This window comes from Lepisma saccharinum, chromosome 3 (genome assembly GCF_977018435.1).
Source record: "Lepisma saccharinum chromosome 3, izLepSacc3.1, whole genome shotgun sequence".
Lineage (NCBI taxonomy): Eukaryota > Metazoa > Arthropoda > Insecta > Zygentoma > Lepismatidae > Lepisma > Lepisma saccharinum.
In genome coordinates, this window is record NC_139231.1 from 122724401 (window position 1) to 122740297 (window position 15897).

A 15897-nucleotide genomic window follows, 5' to 3' on the forward strand; every position below is an offset into this window, starting at 1 on the left:
GTTTATCTTTCATTAATTTGTTAATAATGGTATCAGCTATGCAAAAATTTTGAAGACCGTCACTCTGGCAAACTATTAACAATAGAAACAATTAGTTTCAACAAGCTCATGTATATTATACTAATTACAACGACCTGCGCAGAAGGTCGATATTCGTCATTCAGGCAACCTGTTACTAGGAGGCACGTGCAGTAGGCCCCATTACTTTTAAAATAGGTAGAGAAGTGAAATTGAGTTTGAAGGTAGATTATGCTAATTAGAGCACGGCTAAATCAACATGATTGTGGAAAACCGCAAGTTGATGGACGCCATATTGAAAAATGTTACTTCTTAAGATAGAGGAGCGAAACTCGGTTCAACGATAGCTTATACTAATTAAAGCATGACAAATAAACATGATTGTGGAACACCGGAAGTTGATGGACGCCATATTGAAAAATGTTACTTCTTAAGATAGAGAAGTGAAATTCGGCTTGAGGGTAGCTTATGGCAATTAGAGCATGGCAAATCAACGTGATTCCGGAAAACCGGAAGTTGGTGGACGCCATATTGAAAAATGTTACTTCTTAAGATAGAGAAGTGAAATTCGGCTTGAAGGTAGCTTATGGGAATTAGAGCATGGCAAATCAACATGATTGTGGAAAACCGGAAGTTGATGGACGCCATATTGAAAAATGTAACTTCTTAAGATAGACAAGTGAAATTCGGCTTGAAGGTAGCCTATGGCAATTAGAGCATGGCAAATCAACATGATTGTGGAACACCGGAAGTTGATGGACGCCATATTGAAAAATGTTACTTCTTAAGATAGAGAAGTGAAATTTGGCTTGAGGGTAGCTTATGGGAATTAGAGCATGGCAAATCAACGTGATTCTGGAAAACCGGAAGTTGGTGGACGCCATATTGAAAAATGTTACTTCTTAAGATAGAGAAGTGAAATTCGGCTTGAAGGTAGATTATGGGAATTAGAGCATGGCAAATCAACGTGATTGTGGAAAACCGGAAGTTGATGGACGCCATATTGAAAAATGTTACTTCTTAAGATAGAGAAGTGAAATTCGGCTTGAGGGTAGCTTATGAGAATTAGAGCATGGCAAATCAACGTGATTCCGGAAAATCGGAAGTTGGTGGACGCCATATTGAAAAATGTTACTTCTTAAGATAGAGAAGTGAAATTCGGCTTGAAGGTAGCTTATGGGAATTAGAACATGGCAAATCAACGTGATTGTGGAAAACCGGAAGTTGGTGGACGCCATATTGAAAAATGTTACTTCTTAACATAGAGAAGTGAAATTCGGCTTGAAGGTTGCTTATGGGAATTAGAGCATGGCAAATCAACGTGATTCCGGAAAACCGGAAGTTGGTGGACGCCATATTGAAAAATGTTACTTCTTAAGATAGAGAAGTGAAATTCGGCTTGAAGGTAGCTTATGGGAATTAGAGCATGGCAAATCAACGTGATTCCGGAAAACCGGAAGTTGGTGGACGCCATATTGAAATACGTTAATTCTTTAGATAGAGGAGTGAAATTCGGTTTTATGATATTATGGATATTACTGCATTGGAAATCAACATGATTAGGGAAAACCGGACGTTAACGGAAAAATTTACTTTAATATTATTCTTTTTTTTTGGTGATTGCTTATGTTAATTAGAACATGGTCAATTTATATGATATTATAAAAGCGAAAGTCGATGGACGGCATAATGAATAATGCAATTTATTAAGATGAAGAAGTGAAATTCGGTTAGATTATTGCGCTTACTAATTCGAACATGGCCAATGCATATGCTGTCTGTAAAACTGGAAGTTGATAGACGCCATGTTGAAAAAGAAATACATTTGAGTGTCGATTCAGTTTTTATTTATTAAAAATTAAATATGAATTCCATCAAACTCAGGTTTTGCAGAATCATGTTCATTTGTCATGCTCTAATTCCTATAAGCTACCATCAAACCAAATTTCACTCCTCTGTCTTAAGAAGTAACGTTTTTCAATATGGCGTCCACCAAATTCCGGTTTTCCACAATCATATGTTGACTTTCAATGCTGTAATTTCCATAATCTACCATCAAACCAAATTTTACATTTTTCAATATGGCGTCCACCAACTTCCGGTTTTCCACAATCATGTTTATTTGCCATGCACTACCCATACAGCACAACATGGTTTCAGATATGTTACGGATACGTAACTCTTGAAACATTGTAACATTGCAGCAACATTGCGAAACATTACTGTGATGTTTCAGGTATGTTTCAGCAATGTAAAAATGTCCGCGAATCTAACATAACATTCGTAATGTTACAGAAACATGTCAGTGCAACATTACAGAAACGTGTCAATGTAACATTGCAGAAACATGTCAGTGTAACATTACAGATACATTTCCGTACAGTTTTGTGATATTTCACTTACATTATGTGATATTATTTCACATTATTGTTATATTGAATGGAATCAGTACTGTATTCATAAATGGCATATTTGAGGGGGGTTTGGGGTTAAACCCCCTTCAAAAATTATTACAATATTTACTTGTAAATAATTTCCTGAAAATAGAATTCACAGTATTTCTTTTAAAATCAAGTATTGTGATGCTGTGAAAGTGCCAGAGGTCTTGGGTTTGAAACCTCATTAGGCATGATGATTAATATTTATTTTATCTCCCATCAATTGACCACATATCTCAATTAATCTAGTCAGGAGAAAAAGTGCATAAAATTGCCGATTATGCATTCGTTCATGTCAGACAAAGCTAGAGTTAAAAAAAAACTTTAGACACCTCAAAAGAAAATATGAAACATTAAATTGGTAATCATCATTAATACCTTCAATTGTTTACTAAGGAATAGAGTTTTACATGCAATAGCAAAGCTCTTTGTGGTTTGCTGTGCCACGTCACAAGGAAGGTTGGATTGAGGGTGATGTTATCAGCATCATGCTCCAGTCACTTTTCGCCCACTTTACCAATTGATGATAGACTGAAAGCATGTAAACATTTTACTAAATATTAAAATTTACTTTGTGCATTGTGTCACTTTACGATGAAAAATCTTGTACAATAAGGTATATTCTATATATTAATTACAAAAGAATGAACAGATAATTTGAGCATATCATCCCAAATAAAAATTCAAAATTAATGTAACAGTTAAACTGCAAACTTGCATGTTTGTAATTTACCACCACCTTGTACATAGCTATTGTGAATTATTTACACCATTTAGATTCTAATAATATTGGTTTTGAAACATGCATTATTCTGGAAACATCTGAGATACCTTATTGGATACTTTCTGGAGATCATGCAGAGTGACCTACAAGTTACCTGAATTGGCAGTCTATACATTTGATAAGAATATCCTACATACTTACATAATTGGAGAAATTGACCACAAAGTTGGCAACCGTTAAGTATGCCGTGCCACCCCAAGGTCTGCGGAGCCATGGATTATTATTATTAAAAGAATCAGTAAAAAATAAAAACTTGGAAAACTATCAGTTCACAAGAGAAAAGAGCAAAATGGACACAAGCTAAACTTGGGCAATTTTTGGGAACTAACAATATAAATAAGAATTGAACAATAACAGCAAATCAAAGTTTAAAAATTGATTAAATGTGTTTTGACATTCTCTATAATCTTGAAAATGTGCAGTATCAGAGGTTGTGCTTGCCAGTCAGAATTATCAATGCTATTACTGTTTCTTGTGAGAAATTTCCATTGTCTTGTTGCTTCAAAGATGTTCTACGATTTCCTACATTACCATTTCTTCATGAAAACAATTTTACATAGATTTCCTAACTTATACCAAAACATTTCAAAATGAGAACATGCAAGACATGATTTTTGAATGATTTATATTATATCTTTCATTGACTTTCAAATGGTTGTGCTAGGCTAGGTTCGTCAGTTTCAGAATACACTGTGAGAAATATAAATAAGAACCTTGCAGTGAAGGGATCCCAAGTTCAATACCATGTGAAGGCACATTGCACAGTGGTTGGAATCCCACTTTAAATTGCAGGTCTACTCCCGATTAGCCTATCTGCACATTAAGTGGACTTCAAACAACAATTCACACATGAAACAAATATAAAAGGATAAGTATTATCAAAGGAATATATATTTTTTCACAAAAGAGTCTTTATTTTTTTGTCTAAATACATTTTTTTGTTCAGTTGAAATTTCTGCAGACCACACTCAGACAGCCTCAGTGGAACAACATTCAGTTTTACCTGTAAAGAGAATAATGTCATGTAACATCAATTCTGAATTAGCATTCTGTGGGCAGAAATATCATTTAAAGAAACAAAATTTTGCATAAGGTCATTCCACATCAGACATCAGTTCAACCAGACCACGGTACCCATAATCTGAAATTTTCATGAAACTCGGCACATTTAATAATACTTTCATGGTGGTGAGAAACCATAGTTTTTCGGTCTAAGTTGTTCAGTAATTCCTCTTTCTTCCATTACCAAAGCCTCCAAGTGTGAGCTGCACTGTCCTGGAAGAAAAATTCTAGCTCCCTTACAAATTATTCAAACTTCTTTGAAATTTCACAACATTACCAAAATAATAGAAAGAAAATATGACAACGTATCACATTCACATTTTTGTACACCAATAAATTAGTAAAATATTACCAGATTTTAGGGCAAAAACAATGTTTACTACAATTTCGATTTTTCTTAGGTTTGATATATCATCTATCTAGCCCAGAAATAAAATAGATGGTGATTCATTCCTCCTCTGCTTTTTTTTAATGACTACCGGATTTTATACTTTTCACATTAACTCTTAAGAATCTAGATATCATTGAAGCACATTTTTTGGAGTATAAAATTTTAAATAGCGTTTTCATGGATGCCAGGAACGCAGGGCATGGAAGGAAAAGCCAAACTGGTGCCTTACTACTGGACCACCAGATCCACTTGGCAATTGGACAATATCTTCACTACTTGAGAAGCGGTTGGAAAACTATGAAGTGCTTTTTGTTGAAAATGGCTGGCTAGTGCATGCTAGTACCTTGGTATATCAGTAGCTATAATGTGCTCAAACACTACACAAAGTCTCATCCTAAACCGAGGGATCAAATCTAAAAATTGTACTACAAGTTACATTCCTCGTTAATTTTATTCCATGTATTAAAAAGTTATAGTAGTATTCAACTACTTTTTAAGATGTGTCTTTGTCATAGTAAATGTAAATAAACTAATATTAGTAATTATAAAGGTAAGAACAAAACATTCATGTTTGACCACAGGATGTTTTCAGGTAGGGCCAAGCACTGATTTTTTTTTCAAAAGGGAGGGGGGAGGCATATTTTCTCCATAATAGTGTCACTCCCTGAAAGAAACACAGTCAATTCAAAGTTATCATATTTCTGCAATATCCTTTTAACAATTCATTCAAATGACTGTGACTGAAATAAAATTATATGGGTGAAGTATGAAATTTTAAGGTGACACCTTCCTGGCATCCATGAAAACCTTATTTAAAATTGTATACTCCAAAAATTGATTCTGTGATATCTAGATTCTTAGAGATAATTTGAAAACTATAAAATGTGATATACTTTTTTTAAAAAATCACAGAAGGAATGAAAACACCATCAATTTTATTTCTGTGTAAGTTAGATTATATATATGAAACTTTACTTTAAAAATATTTGAGTTGGTGTTGCAACTTTCCCTTTAAAAAAATCGAAATTCTAGTAAACCTTGCTTTTGGGCCAAAACCAGGTAATATTTTACTAATATACTGGAATATGAATGTCACATTTTTCTCTGAAATCTATATTCTTCGGTTAACGTTGTGAAATCTCAAAACACATTATATAATTTGAAGAGCGACAGAATTTTTTTCTTCTAGGACACTGCAGCTCGCACTGGAAAGTTTGGGAATGGAATAAAAGAAAAGGAATAACTAAAAGTTGAAGGGGTCATAATTCAAGGTAAATACCAAAAACATCATGTGGTTTCTCACCACAATGAAAGATGAAATGTGCTGAGTTTCATTAAAATTGAGGATCATAAGTTCTCAAACCCCTTTTGTTGGTAGAAACCCTCCAATGGTGGTTGTATGACCATTTTAGAAAAAAACAACCTTATTAGTACATGTTTCTAGATATCAGAAACAATGTTCAAAAATATTTATTGTCTTTATTTCTCCTGGAACATCCTTTTTCCAACATTACAAAGGTGTTTTTTTTCTCATGTAGCAAATTACGGAAACCTTAATATCTCAAAAATCAGTAAAGCTAGAGACCTAAAACGAAATTCATTCTGTAGTTAATGAATCATACTTTCTATGTTATTCAAGTATGTTTTGCTCAAAATTGCATCCTAAGAACAAAAATTAAGGTGGTAATTTGGGTAACAAGACAGTGACCACGGTGGCTCAGTTGGTAACGCGTCTGACTACCATGCTAAAGGTCCCGGGTTCGATCCCCGGCCGGTTCAAATCCGGGAACTTTTCTATACCGCGTTTGTTACAACCTGTCCCGGTTCCCACGCTAGTTGCTCCCTGTCTTTTCTCGGTGCTGGGGAAAGTCAAAGCCAGGCAGCCAATTAAAATACGCAACGTAGCAACAGCGTCTACGTAAGCGCCTCTCTTCTGGCTTTCATTCGCTCCTCGCTGCCCACCAGACGATTTTTACCTCGTTTCTCATTGCCACCGAAACTGTTGAGCGCTCCCTAGCGCGGGAAGCGGGACAGGTTCTACCAAACGCGGTATAACGGTGGAAGCAGCCCCGGCCCCCTCCCAGCGTCGAATAACATGGGTACCGGGGGGTAAAGGCGGTCAGGGGCGTGATGCTGATCACATCACCCCCACTCACGACCGGGTCAAGAAACATGGCCATTTATGGAATTTTGACAGTTTCGGTTTTAAATATCTCAGATGGGTCCTTTTGAAAAATTCTGAAATTTGGCATGGAGGAAGCCCTGCATGAACCTAACTCACAGTAAAAATCCCAACTTTTAGACTCAACTTGTTTGGTAAATATGACATAACATATGCGATCTAATTTGTGACATTGGTGTGTAATGTTAAGCCACATGTATACCTAGAATAATGAATGAAGCATTTCCTTTTTCTTTTTTAAAGTTGGGCTTAAAAAATCAGAAAATATAGTAACATAGGATTTTAATAGTTGACTTACCAGAAATTAAAATTACAAGGTATGACAATTGAAGATCTGTGAAATCCGTCAACTTCTACATGAGCAAATAAAGTCACGGGCAATTGTTGGAAAAATGGCTGGCCCAGGAGAACTAAATACAATATTTTTTTGGGATATTGTTTTTAATATCTACAAACATGTACCAACATTTGTACTAAAAATGATTTTTTTTTCTAAAATGGTCATGCAACCAATTACTTGGTTGGTTTGACATGGAATGACCCAGAATTGACATGAAACTATCCTTGAGTAAAATAAAAGCAAGCCATATATTTGAACTTCTGCAACCCATATCTGTTCTACAGGGCTACAAAATATTTTTACATTTCAGTCTTAATAAATACATTGTGTGTTTGTTTGTTGCAGCCAACTGATAAGAGGACATGATAGAAATATGAGCAAAAGCATTCTTATGCCTCGCTAGGGCTTCTAACCAAAGGCCACTTTTTATTAACCAAAAATACCTTTGTTCATCACAGTTTAAGACAGAATATCGCACAAATTTCCATGGAGTGGTTAGCACATTGCACTGCAATGATAGGGGTTCCAGGTTAGAATCCCAGCCTGGCCGTGGCTGATCCATGAATAAAGAATTTCTAATAATAATAATAATCTTTTAATTTAATCTTTACAATTAACAAAAATGTGGCAGAAAAGTAAAGTAATATAAACCAAATCAATCAATCATCACCGGCGGTCGGTAGATAGGCCTTGGTCCTCACGGGCTGTTGCGCCACGGGTTATTACTATTTGGAAAATAAGTTTGCATTTCATTTCATTTTACGAAAAGAAAGAAAATAAGGTATGACTGAAGACGACCGGACCCCTCTCAGATTTTCTTCATATTTGGCATACTTACTAATTTGAGGCCTGCTAATGATGAATCTGAAGTTAAAATTTGTCGGAAACGTCTAGAAATTGCAAAATAATTGTGAATTATTGACGCTAGCCCCACAAACCATTGACGTGTGGTTAGGTTAGGCAAACATAGTTAAAATTTCATGTCGTGGTAGTATCAGGATCTAGCAATTGCAAAATAATTGCGATCCATTGACATGTGGTTAGGTTAGTTTCAGTTAGGTTAGGCAAACATAGTTAAAATTTGGTGTCGTGGTAGTAACAGGAATATATATATTTTGCTTGTGAAACAAAAAATTTTGCAAAAATCGACGGTTACCAGCCCGAAAACTAATGCCTTATTTTAGCTTATTTTGCAATTCTAGACGTTTCCGACAACTTTTAACTTTAGATTCGTGATTTGGAGGCCTCAATTAGAGAGTATGCCAAATATGAAGAAAATCTGAGAGGGGTCCGGTCATCTTCAATCGTTCGGAAAATAACTACTGTGTTTACACTTGGCAAATATGGGTGTGAGGAGAGTTTTGCTAAGATTTCTTGCTATCTTTGACTTTACATGAATATTGTGGCTAGTGGCAGATATAAAAAAGGTGCTGATGCCATCACTGTACATTATGGAGTATATAATGGGAGATTACACTTTGAAACAAGCACAATAATGAATCCAGCAATGTGTAATTTCTACATGTTAATTTGGATCATCAACATAATGTTTTTTATGGCTCCTTGAGCTAAAAAAAATACAAATTAGCCCATCACAGAACGTTATTACTTACTTGTTTTCTCTGTCTAGCCAAGTTTGTCCTGCACAAGCCACAACATCAGACACCTCTTGCTCTTTAGTATTTGGCTGGTGTTGGCAAACAGTGCCTAGAAGAAAAAAATCATAAATTGTATAAGGAATAATTCATTTGTATGCAAACTGAAATGCAAAATTTTCCATAATTTGAACCCGTTGACTAAGCAAGTAGAAAATATTGCATTTCACATAAACTACTTATAAAATTACAGAACAGTAAAATAAAACATTCTAGAAGTCTGACAATACTTCCAGTGCCTGCATAAGATACCATACTGCTACGCCAACACAAAATATAAAATGAGTGAAACATGCTGCTTATCCATTGCTGATTAACATGTATCTCTCATAACTAATAAAGAAGTAATAAAAAAGGTTCTAGCTGAATCACCTGGCAGCAGTAGCGGCTCGTGCCTAAAATAACAGGTGAAGAAGTATATTTATAGGCAATGAAAACAAATAGTAAGTGCCAGTGCCCCCGCCCAATTTAAAACGTCTTTTTTGTCTTCATCCGTCCATCTGAAAAATGGTGTCTGCAACAAATTACACACTAAGTCATTTACTGGGTTCATTGTAGAAACCACAGCTCAACACATGAACACAACACACGATAGGAAACGCGAAACACACACGCGGAACAAGATCTCGCGAGAACGCGAAGATTTTGCCACAAGCACTGGATGCGATGTTTTCTCCGGCGAGAGAACTGCTTCATCTAGAAGGCGACACCCGTTCAAGGCCAACGCTAGGTGACGTCACCGTTGCCATGACAACCGGCTAAGTTTTCCGCAACCTAGCGGTGTTTGCTCTTGGGTTGGGACGAACTCAATACGTGCGTAGCGCCGAGCGGCGTGTTATTTGAGTATTATCGTGTGCGTTCTGCTGGGAAATAGTTTAATTTAACAAGCAAATGAAAAATGTCAATATTAATTTGAAAATGAGGTGAAAACATCTGCACTTGTTGCACTTGGCCAGCCGCCACTGATACACTGTGTCCAGTCATGGCATGTGTCACTTTCAGAGGATTGCAGTCATTTAAACCAGTACCACATCTACTTTGTTTACAATTGCACTTCAATGTACATGGGCTATTTATTACTGAAGGGTTTAGCCACCAAATGAGAGCTGAACTAGTAAGAATTGAGTTTCAGAAGTAATTTAAAATTTGGCTGTAACTATTTTCACCAAGTGGTGAGAATACTCATGGAACTCTTTCACCAGGTTGTGAGAATAGCAGGAAGTACTGAAGACCAGAAATCACATTATAAGGTGTTGGAAGGGTAATGGTTCCGAATGTTTAATGATTTTTTTCAGTTTCATAGGAAGATTAAGTATTGCAAAATTGTAGAATTTATTGTTACAATAAATTTGAACCCTGGTGAAAGTAATTACCACTGTTTGGAATTTCAAAGTGCAACTCAATAGCAAATAAATAAAATCACGAAAAAAGTACCTTACGCAAGCATTTGTCGACAAGGCATTTTTCATTTGGAACACTTAGAGCTATAAATGGCCCACCCAACCTAACCACAAAAGCATTTAGAGGCGTTTTTTGAAAACTAAAGAGCCCTAAACCTTACTTGCCTAACTTTATTAAGAAACCCCTTTGCATCATGCACACATGGCAGTAGTAGTCCGTAATCAAGATGGTAGTAAACAAATGGCTGATTGCAATTGAGAAGTACATGTAAGTGAAACATTAATCTCAAAGCAAAAACACAGAAAGTGATTGCTATAACTCTGAAGTACATGTGTAAACAGACATTGAACCATGAAAAAAATGCCTGTGTACATGGGCGTCCGGAAGGGGGGGCAAGGGGGGGCCGTGGCCCCCCCCTGGAAAATGAAAGTCAACCAAAAATTTTGTATTTCACACATATAATTTCATTTTAGCCACAATAATATGTGTTAAATATTGCAAGAACACCATAAATTCAAATTTAAGCAATGTTTTTCTAGGGAACAACACTATTTTGGGGGAAAATGTGCCTTGTTTGCCCCCCCCTGGAAAAAAAATACCTTCCTTGCCCCTCCCTGGAAAAAATCCTGCGGACGTCCATGCCTGTGTACCATAATGAAATTGTAATTAAACAATTGGAACTAGGACCAAACCATTTATGAATGTAATATTATCTTCATCACGTGATACACTAGTCCATACACGATACATTTTTCCAACTGCATGGTGTGGAGGTAAAAAAGTAATGATCGCCTGCATGTAAACACACACCAATGTAATCTTTATACCCACCAATAACTAAAGAATGTGTGTGACAGTGTAACAGGCCAGGTCAGGTCAGAGATTATTCGCATGCACAGATTAAAACCTGGTGAAACAACTCTAAGCTAGCTTCACTAGTCACTCTGTCAAAATTTTACTTAGGTGGATGCTGTATATTCCATATTTAGATCAAATTCTGATTACATAAGTTTACAATAATGTGACAATTATATTTTGAAGCAATGTAATCACAGAGTTGGGAAAAGTATTTCTTGTGTGCATTGCTGATTTAAGGTAAATTATCGCAATCACAATCACAAAAATTAGCAAATAAATTTTAAAAAAAATATTGTTTCTGTTACTTGTTCTTTCACCCACTTCAAGCTGTGGTAATTGTAATGCAGCAACATTTCATTGCGTCCTGTAAAATTAGAATCTGAATTATAGGAGCACCATGTAAATCATGCTGTGATCTTCAGTAGTAGCCTGTTCGCTAAGACTCGAGCTACAATCCACACAGCTAAAAAAAAATTGCACGTGACAATGGGCGCCTCCAGGATCACTCAGCAACCCAACATTGTTGAGTAGCAAGAACCCTGGAGGCGCTTGCTACCTGGTTGTTGAGAAGGAGCGACCGTGGCTTCACTCAACATAAAATTCTCTCGCTGCCTGCGGTCAACTGTCGTCTGCAAGTCTGTGGTAGTCTGCTTTGCAACATGGCGCGGCGGAACAAGATGCGTGAAGTGAAAAGTATATACTTGCAAGTTTGATTATGTAGCCCAAGTGCACCTCTAGGTCGCGCATCCGATAGATTTAAATAGTAATAACTATTTCGCCACTATATTCTCGGAGAATGAGTCATCTGTCAACGGATAATTAAGCACTGGCTTCACCTGAGGTATATTTAAAAAAAATTCCAACCGAATAACGCAGTTAAAAAAAGGAATGAACCAAAGTAATGAACATTAAGTTTTTTTTGGCAAAACGGGTGAGCATGCTCTTGCAAACACGTGTCCAGCTTGAAGTCGAGAGCACCTTTTATATCGCTACCTAAGTTCAGGATTCGAGTTCCGGTATAAACATGGATGTTATTTGATTGATTTAATTCATTTTACTTTGCATTTTTGCCACTTTTGGCTAATCGCGAAGATGAGGATGAGTGATGATATGGTGAAGGAACACTCACAAGGAACAGCATGCCCAGGCCGGGATTCGAATCGGACCCCTGGCGTCGTAGCGCGATGTGTTAATCACTCCGGGATGTTATTTGTGAATGTCGAGTACGTGTCCAGCTTCTTTTTGCAAGAAAAATTGGCAACAAGTATCGAGGCTATTTCCTATGTGAAATATATACTTTTTAAGGAAGCGTGATATCAAAAAATGCATCGTTTAGGAAGTGTGATATTTCAAAATCCATTGGAAGGAGGGTGGTATTACAATGACTTAAACGATGATCATGCAAAGTTAATCACCAAGACAACTAAACATATTGTGGCATATTCATGTATAAACGCCAGTTCGTACCTATTTATTTATATTGCTTTAATTTACATTTTCTTTTGCATCTACGAAAGCATAATCAGTAATTCATAATTTAAACTATATCAAACATTATTGCGTGAAAACAACGTGATTTCTTATGGACACAACATCGTTATACAATTTTGCACACATTTTGCAACTTATACTCACTGTTTAACATTTCTGTTCGTAAGCCGCCCTCCGTGGCTACCACGCCAGGGTCACAGGTTTCAATCCCAGCCTGGGCGTTCTCTGTGAGTGTCCTTTCATCAATTTCATCATATCATCACTCGTCCTCATCTTCGCGATTAGCCAAAAGTGGCAGAAAAGCGACGATAAAAAACAAAATTACTGTTCTAAAATCATATTTATTATTGTCCTATTAACAATGGCAGATTGATTGATTTGTTTTATTTTACTTCGCTTTCGTGCCAGTTTTGGTTAATTTGCAAAGATGGGAATGAGTGATGATATAATGAAATTGATGAAAGGACACTCACAAACATTCATGCCCACCACGGGGGCCTATTAACAATGGTATGAAACTATTTAAGGAATGATGATCTTATTTCAAAGCACATTCTCGAAATTAATCTTTCTTTCACTTATAGTGTAGCGTATGTTATAAGTGTTTTAACAAAGGTTTACAACCAATAAGGTCACACGCACACAAAAAAAGCAGAGTATTGTGTCGAACTTGCGCTCCTATACGAAAATAATCTTTAATTTAAACATACTTATATATCCTTAAATAAAATTGGCCACAACCTTTCTACACTCAATGTCACTCCTCCATGGTCGGAGGAAGAAAATTGTAACCACAGAGAATCTGTTGTAGCTAACCAAAGTTCTCAAATCAGGAATATCAAATTTCCCCCAATTGTATCTCTAGTCACAGATCTAGATCTACTCATGCTTTACTTCGAGATTAACCACACACGTTCATTGGGAAAATAGCATCCGATATATATGTCATCATCCATTCGTAATCCATGAATAGTGGCACTGTATTCAACAGCCCAATACGTCCTGCCATTTTCGCTGCAGACGCCACAAGGCAACGCAATGCGATTTTCGATTGTTATCGGCTGGAACGTCGCTACTTCTCAACTCTGCATCCAGGAAAGGCCATAAAACTGTGTGACGTAGTAGGTCAACATTTGCTACCATGTTGAGCGATCCTGGAGGCGCCCAATGCTGCAGCCTTCGATTTACGTATCGAAATCGCAGAATGAATTTGTAGAAACGTATTTCTTATTAGATAAAAACTACTAACGTAACAACGTACGTAGTTCAAAGTATTCTACGCTTCTTCACTATGCACAGGGAGGTGAGAAACTTTTTTAAGAGGGCAAGTTTTGTACAAAATGAGGAAGGTGGTAATTATAATGTAACCGAAAAATGATACATTTTCAGCAACAAGTACTTTCCGTCTCTTCCATTCAATCTCTTTTTGGTATACTATAAATGTGCACTGCTTATAGGTAAGCACTTTATTCCCTGTTATTTTAGTTTCATGAGGTGCGAGAAGTTCCATGCTTCTTCACATCATGTATTTTCAATTAAACAAACAAGACGAAATACTTCTTTAAACACTGGTTTGATAACGCCTGCCTTGTTTCCACTCACGTTCTCACACACGTTACGCAACACAGATTAAGTATAACACAATTAAACACACTTTGGTATTAATAATATTCAACTTACCACTCAATAAACAACATTATTCTTCATAAGATGTGCACGACTCCCGGTTAGCATTGAACGTAAACACAACATGGCCGCCTCAGAAAATTTCCTGGATGGCCGATGATGACTGAATCCAACGTGGCAATGTCTCCGAGACGTTCCAGAAACTAGACAATGAAACGATAACATTGCAATGTTTCAGAAACAAAACTGGGACTTCATGTGATGCTTTCTGTAACGTCAACGCGAAACCAGAATGTTAGAAACGTATATGAAAGATTGCAATATTTCTGAAATATGTCTGAAACTTGGTGTGCTGTATGGGTAATTACCATAAGTTACCATTAAACCGAATTTCACTCGTATATCATAAGGAATAGCATCTTTCAATATGGCGTCCATCAACTTCCGGTTTTCCACAATCATGTTGATTTAACATGCACTATTTAGCAAGATCTACCACCAAATCGAATTTCTCTTCTCTATCTTAAGAAGTAACGTTTTTCAATATGGCGTCCATGAACTTCCGGTTTTCCACAATCATGTCAATTTGCCATCCTCTAATTCACATAAGCTACCGTCAAACCGAATTTCACGTCTCTTTCTTTAAAAGTAACATTTTTCAATATGGCGTCCATCAACTTCCTGTTTTCCACAATCATGTTGATTTAACATGCACTAATTAGCAAGATCTACCACCAAATCGAATTTCACTTCTCTATCTTAAGTAGTAACGTTTTTCAATATGGCGTCCATGAACTTCCGGCTTTCCACAATCATGTCAATTTGCCATGCTCTAATTCACATAAGCTACCGTCAAACCGAATTTCACTTCTCTATCTTAAGAAGTAACATTTTTCAATATGGCGTCCATCAACTTCCGGTTTTCCACAATCATGTTCATTTAATATGCACTAATTAGCAAGATCTACCATCAAATCGAATTTCACTTCTCTATCTTAAGAAGTAACGTTTTTCAATATGGCGTCCATGAACTTCCGGTTGTCCACAATCATGTCAATTTGCCATGCTCTAATTCACATAAGCTACCGTCAAATCAAATTTCACTTCTCTATCTTAAGAAGTAACATTTTTCAATATGGCGTCCATCAACTTCCGGTTTTCCACAATCATGTTGATTTAACATGCACTAATTAGCAAGATCTACCACCAAACCGAATTTCACTTCTCTATCATAAGAAGTAACATTTTTCAATATGGCGTCCATGAACTTCCGGTTTTCCACAATCATGTTGATTTGCCATACACGAATTAGCATATGATACCACCAAATCGAATTTCTATTCTCTATCTTAAGAAGTAACGTTTTTCAATATGGCGTCCATCAACTTCCGGTTTTCCACAATCATGTTGATTTGACATGCACTAATTAGCAAGATCTACCACCAAACCGAATTTCACTTCTCTATCATAAGAAGTAACATTTTTCAATATGGCGTCCATTAACTTCCGGTTTTCCACAATCATGTTGATTTGCCATACACGAATTAGCATATGATACCACCAAATCGAATTTCTCTTCTCTATCTTAAGAAGTAACGTTTTTCAATATGGCGTCCATCAACTTCCGGTTTTCCACAATCATGTTGATTTG

The 15897-nt window shown here is 36.4% G+C and overlaps 2 protein-coding genes and 1 long non-coding RNA gene across 4 annotated transcripts in view; 1 reads left to right on the forward strand and 2 right to left on the reverse strand.

The window, feature by feature from the left end:
* The window catches only part of LOC145985382 (methyl farnesoate epoxidase-like), a 287065-nt gene that overhangs the window by 234978 nt on the left and 36190 nt on the right, over positions 1 to 15897 (reverse strand). The window lies entirely within an intron of this gene.
* The window catches only part of SP1173 (major facilitator superfamily domain-containing protein SP1173), a 147991-nt gene that overhangs the window by 87233 nt on the left and 44861 nt on the right, over positions 1 to 15897 (forward strand). The window lies entirely within an intron of this gene.
* LOC145985987 (uncharacterized) lies at positions 3903 to 14370 on the reverse strand. Its single transcript, XR_014441473.1, has 3 exons — positions 14301 to 14370; positions 8829 to 8922; positions 3903 to 4243 (listed from the first exon to the last, which is right to left on the reverse strand). It is a non-coding gene; the product is annotated as an uncharacterized LOC145985987 (long non-coding RNA).